General features: G+C 44.5%; 1 pseudogene; it reads right to left on the minus strand.

Moving 5' to 3' along the window:
* Window positions 1–662: 662 nt before the first annotated feature.
* On the minus strand, window positions 663–3,936 carry LOC135543530 (frizzled-7-A-like; annotated as a pseudogene).
* Window positions 3,937–6,707: the final 2,771 nt, after the last annotated feature.

Here is a 6,707-nt window from a genome sequence, read left to right on the forward strand (position 1 = left end):
ACGCAAAATGTTGCCTAAAAGAAAATGTCTTTGCTACACTCTGCCCTGTCTAAAACACACAACCAAAACAAAAAGGGGAGAGGTGAACTCAAAACAAGGAAAGCCAAAAAGGAGATCTCACATTTCATCAGGAAAGGAGATCTGCTCAAGGCAGTGTGTTGAGATTTCCTGTTCGTAAGTTAAGGGCAAATCCCCCTTTAAACACATCATGCTAGTTATTTTTTCTACAGAAATACCATATCTTTATCAATGGCTCTGATATATTGACCTGACACCATGTAGAGATACTATTCCACAGCCAAGCAGAGTGAGTAGAAGTTGGACCTGGAGGTTACAACAGGAGACGACCAGAGAAACTAAATAGCAACATGCTGTATAACAGGGTCATGTGTCCACACTACAGCCTTTATAGGGAGTATTGTGCAAAGCAGATGGTAAAAGTAACTCAGGACTATAGGTGTGGAATTGTTGATATTCCAAACTATGTTAAAAACAGAATCTCTAGGCCTTCATTTACCCTTCTTTCAACTCATTGGATATGTTTTAGGAAGTCATCCCAATCTCGCTGGTTTTACATTGCCTCGTTCGAGGATTTGTTTTAGACAAACATATGCTTAAAGCATCCAAAAATGAACAGCAATGACGTTCAAGTGACAGCAGGTTAAAAACATAATTTTATTCTGTGAAACTGTACAAGATACAAGCCATATTGCATTAAGAAACATCAAGTAGAAACAGCAAGATTATAATTCTTATAAATACATATGTTCTTTTGAAAAAGAGTGAATAATTACAAAATGTGGCCTGTAACGTGGCAATTTAATAGCAACATCTTACAGCTAGATCGCGTCCCAAATGGCACCCTATTCCCTATGTAGTTCACTACTTTTGACCAGGGCTCCTAGGGCTCTGGTCAAAAGCAGTTCACTATATAGGGAATAGGGTGCCATTTGGGACATACAACACTATACACAACTAAAATAAAGTGAGTGTGTTAGACATTTCTCTCTGTGCCAAGATGAATGTTTTCAGATGTCTGCAAGTTAGTCTAAAAGTAACAGCCACACGTAACAAAAATGGGCACAAAAATGTAAAAAGTACAGAAGCAAGGAATGGAATGCAGATTCCAAAAACCTTTGTAATTCCTCGCAAAACATAACACACATCATTAGTCTTGTCAGACATTAGCCCTGTATCCTCGTTGCTCCTTGGATGAGAAGCTCACTTCATAATACAAAATAGTTGAAGACATATTGAAAAGGTAATGGCAAAACAGACACTTTCTTTGATGCTGCTCTTACATCACTGGGTGGCACATTGTGGTTTAAATGAGATTATAGAATGTTTAAAAATGTTATGGGGGTTACTGAAAAGTTACCCCCCCCCCCAAATAATGAACAAATGTTCAGCCAATGGCTCATAAGGTTGTCAGGAGGGACATTCCCAAAGTAAAAGTACTTTTTTCAGAGTTCAATTGTTCTATGTCCAATAGGAGGTGGGAAGGGATACGCTCAGTCGGCTTGAAAAAAATAATAAAAAATAAACATGTATAACTCCTCCACGTTTAACCTTCTAGAAAGTTCATACGGTCGTCTCTCCTTGGTTGCTGTTACTGAGCCGTTTGTAAAACCTGCACCAACTCTGTAATGTTTTCCCTGACCAGATCCAGAACCCGGACGTGATGCCCACGATCATAGTCATCAGGTACTTGATCATGAACACCGTGAAGTCCGGGGTCATCGGGGCAAAGTTGTTGGCCGGACACGGCACCGCGAAGCGCTTACACGTCTGCATGTGCCAGGTCTTCTCCCATTGGTCGCGGAAGGCCTGCTCGTAGAAGTAGCAGGCGATGACGATGGTGGCGGGGACGGTGTACAGGACGCTGAACACGCCGATTCTCACCATCAGCTTCTCTAGTTTCTCCGTCTTGGTGCCGTCGTGCTTCATGATGGTTCTGATGCGGAACAGAGACACGAAACCGGCCAGGAGGAACGAGGTTCCGATGAAGAGGTAGACGAACAGGGGGGCCAGGACGAACCCTCGTAACGAATCCACGCTGTAGATGCCGACGTAGCACACCCCTGTGAGAAGGTCCCCATCCACCTGCCCCATGGCCAGGATAGTGATGGTTTTGACAGCCGGCACCGCCCAAGCCGCTAGGTGGAAGTATTGTGAGTTGGCCTCGATGGCCTCGTGACCCCACTTCATACCAGCAGACAGGAACCAGGTGAGGGACAGGATGACCCACCATATGGAGCTAGCCATGCCAAAAAAGTAGAGGATCATGAAGAGGATGGTGCAGCCCTCTTTCTTGGTGCCCTGGGCCACCGTCTTGTAACCGTCCTCTTTAAACTTGTCTATGCAGACCACTTTATCCTCCAGGAAGAAGCCTGCTGTGTAGGCCACCGCCACCATGAAGTAGCAGCCTGAGAGGAAGATGATGGGCCTCTCCGGGTAGCGAAACCTCCGCATGTCTACCAAGTATGTGAGCACAGTGAACAGTGTACTCACGCAACACAAGATAGACCAGATACCCACCCAGAGTTTGCCGAATTTCAGTTCCTCCTCGCGGAAATACATTAGACCGTTGGGCTTGGTGGACTCGCATGGGGCACCACAGTCTTTCACCCCCAGGAATTTGTAATTGAGGTAGGTTGGGACCTGAAGTTGTAGGGGACAAGAGAAGGGCTGGGCAGCAGGGCGGCCAATGTTTGGGGGTAAGGTCATGAGCTCTGGCAGGTTGGGAGTGGGGTCCGAGGTAGCGATGTCCTGTCTGAAGTGTTTTGACCCACACAGATCTCCCCAGCGCCGTGGATGGGGAAGTTCTCGCAGCGGAGTCTCTCTGGCCATTGAAACCCGAACTTGTTCATGAGCGCCTCGCAGCCCTGGCGTGCGCGCTCGCACAGTGATCGGCATGGGGGGATGGCCTGTTCTAGAACTGTGCACACCGGTGCGTACATGGAACACAAGAAAAACTTAAGGTCCATGGAACACTGGACCTTCACGAGCGGGTAAAACTGATGGACCTCCAGCCCCGCATCCTCCTGGTTTGCGTGTCCCAAAAGATTCGGCATGATAGTTTGATTATAGGCAATGTCCGTGCAGAGGGGAATGGAAATTGGCTGACAAAAACCGTGTTCTGGTATAGAAATGCCTTTCTCGCCATGATACTGACCGGTACACGGCTCCAGCAGAAGGCAAACAGTCACCAGCGCGCACCCCGTTATCCAAATCCACTCACAGGTTATCCTTACCGCCATGATAGCAGCCCCTGTGTTCAGAACAAAAAAAGTGGCTTAGAATATTACCCCGGAGTTGCAAAAAGCCCAAATCAAACTCAGTCCACAAAAAGGTTGAGATGTCCTCTCTTCTCCGTCTATATAAAAAGGGAGAGGAGCCGAAAGTTAAAACAAAGTTAAATGCTTGAAAAATGCCATCGGTCGCTCTCCCCACATTCCTTATGCCAGTGTTCATAGAACTCTCCAAGAAAATGGAGGATTGCTGGTGAGGGATTTTTTTTATTCCAATCAAACCACTGAGAACCTGGGAAATTCCAATAAAGACTCGGTTTATGTTTTGTTGTTGCAGTTCGTTTCTTTACTGACCTGCTTCTTCGTATTGGAAACAACCGTATGACTTGAAAATGGAATGCGTAGACTAATTTCTTCCAGATTCCCACAAATCTTCGTTACATCACATTATAGGTTGAAGCAAAGTTGAAGTCTGCGAAACCTCATGGTTTTCCATCTCGCCTTTACAACTCAGCCAATGTTCAGCTCGAGGCTATCTACTACGATGGACCCGGCTCATAGTCTGTAGTAAAAGGCAAATCTCTTCAAAAAAAAAGTATACTACTCGTCAACCTAATTCTTCCCACACCGCTAAAACCGTGATCTGCCCTTCTGGAGAAACTTGCCAGATTGATCCCCACACCATACTGAGTTTGATCGGTTTCTTGGTGCCCACACATGCGTCTTTTTAGGGGCGCCTTGAAACCACACTTTCTCCACCAATTGAATGATTTGTTTTCTCTCCCATCTCGTCATTGATTGGAGTGAAGTGAAGAGGGTGGAGTTTTATGCTATCTTCAGCGATAACCTGGACGAGTTTTCTTTAAGCTGATTTGCTACTCAATTAAAATGGTGTAGAATATAAACGTTTTATATCAAATAGTTTTATATTCTATGTTGGGAGCGGGCTATAGATAATTTAGGAGACATTCAAGCATTAGAAGTTGAAAAATAACATTAGACCACCTCTTTTCAGCTTCTTAGACCTTCGTGAAGTAATTTATGTTATTTTGCATGCCTTATATCTCACTCTGTTTGTCAGGAAAGTGTCCAGGGTTAAACTCGTAAGCCAGGCCTGTGACAAAGTAGAGCAATAATTGTAATATTTATGGTATTGTTAATTCCAGAGTGGAGCCTATAGTTTCTGGTAAATCATCTTGGTTTATGGACTGCAGAAACTGTCAGGCAGCCAAGAACATTTTACTCATGGACTTGATTCTCCATTAAGTATGTTATAGAATTTTGCACATGGCTTATTCATCAAATGTAATTTTAAGTTGTTTGTTGAGTTTTTCAAAACAAATGTCCTTATAATGTAATTCTTGGTGAATGTCAGATCGTTTTCTGGATGGTGCGAGAGATGGCCTTGCATGCCAGTGATAGAGTCAAACTAATGGGCTGCTATTGTTGTAATGACCGACGCTGGAGATGAGAAGCAGGTACGGGGAGTCAACATTTATTCAGGAACAGGCAGGTAACAGAACAGGAACAGCGTTAGCACACGGGTAAACAACGATAGTTAATGCCGAAGCCGGGAACAGCTGGGAAACAGACAGATATAGGGGAGGTAATGACAGAGGTGATTGAGTCCACGTGAGTCCAGTGATCGCTGATGCGCGTGACGGGGGGGAAGGCAGGTGTGCGTAATGATGGTGGCAGAAGTGAGTAATGCTGGGGAGCCTGGCGCCTTCGAGCGCCAGGGAGGGGGAGTGGGAGCAGGCGTGACAATTGTACCCTATTGCATGGTAATGTATTAATGTTAATAAAAACATTAGCCTCTCCTTATTCCTAAACATTTTTCACATTTTCCTATTAATTGGATATCTTCACACCCACAACAGTGATTATCATGAGATAGCAGCACATAGCCTATATGATGTAACCATGTGATGTATCATCTATGTAGTTACATAGTAGTAGTCTATCCTCTTAGAAAAAAAGGGTTTCAAAGGGTTTCCTCAGCTGTCCCCATAGGATAACTCTTTTGGGCTCCATGTAGAACCCTTTCCACAGAGGGTTCTACATGGAACCCAAAAGGTTTCCACCTGGAACCAAAAAGGGTTCTTCAAAGGGTTCTCCTATGGGGACATCCAAAGAACCCTTTTAAGTTCAAGATAGAACCTTTTTTTTCTAAGAGTGTGGGTCTAGATTTTCCCTACATGGTTTTCATGGAGCTTGCTGTTTTGTATTGTGTGTGTAATATAATGACTGTTGGTTTTCTGTAGAGATGGTGGTCCACTGCGCTGGGAGAGCTTTTAGGGAGGAAATACCTTGATGCTTCCCATCTAGCATATGGATTTGCTGTTGCTCTCTCTCTCTCTTTATTTCTTCTACGTTCTGTATTTCAATCGAGGCTCCCAGAGCAGAGAAAGCCATACCGTACTACCCCTCCCGTCCTCCCCCCGTTCCCCTCAGAGAGACCAGCAGAACACAACCCCCGAGGTCTGAAAGTACAGCTGTGTATTTATACCATCCCTCTGAATCTATGCAGCAAACCATATGGGAATGTTTTTGACTCAGGGCTGAAAGCAAGCTACATTGAAAAAGAGAGAGCTCTGTGTGTGTGTGTGTGTGTGTGTGTGTGTGTGTGTGTGTGTGTGTGTGTGTGTGTGTGTGTGTGTGTGTGTGTGTGTGTGTGTGTGTGTGTGTGTGTGTGTGTGTGTGTGTGTGTGTGTGTGTGTGTGTGTGTGTGCGGACGTGTGTGTGTGTGTGTGTGTGTTTATACCTCAACTGTCACTGCAGTTTCTCAATGGGCCCTGCTAGCCTAAAGACTACCACTGTTCCCTCTCCTATATGAACACATTATAGACCTTAACCCCAATCTCCATCTGTTATGAATGACTATACAGATACAGTCTTTGTAATCTGTTATGAATGACTATACAGACATAGTCTTTGGGATCTGCATAATACGCCGTATCTAGGGACACACGCATGCTGATTCACGCTGTGGACGGTCAATCTAATTGGGTTTTATTCACCAGATAATCTAATGTAGTGTGACATTATAATGATATCTAATTGCTACACCACTATTTATTATATAGTGCACTACTTTTGACCAGGGCCCATTTGTGATGCAGACTCCAGGTGGGTGATGGGTTTCTTTAGAAAGCTCTGTTTTTGCTCTGCTCTACTGGCAACAGTGTGTCATACCTAACACTACGCTGTGGCTGCTACATAACCTAAGTAGGTGGCCTCTCCGTTTTGCCATCCTGTGACTGTTGATTATTACCAGGGAGTGAGAATGAATATCTCGCTGCTAAATCTTGAAACATTGATGGGAAATGTTGGTGAGAGTGCCTTTGTCTCTATTGATTAATGTAGAGTATGCCAGAGCTTGCCAATACTTTCTCTTGCACACTGTTCAAGCAGTATATTTGAATTCCATTCAACCACAACAATACGTACACTACT

Source organism: Oncorhynchus masou, chromosome 7 (genome assembly GCF_036934945.1).
Source record: "Oncorhynchus masou masou isolate Uvic2021 chromosome 7, UVic_Omas_1.1, whole genome shotgun sequence".
In the NCBI taxonomy this organism is placed as follows: domain Eukaryota; kingdom Metazoa; phylum Chordata; class Actinopteri; order Salmoniformes; family Salmonidae; genus Oncorhynchus; species Oncorhynchus masou.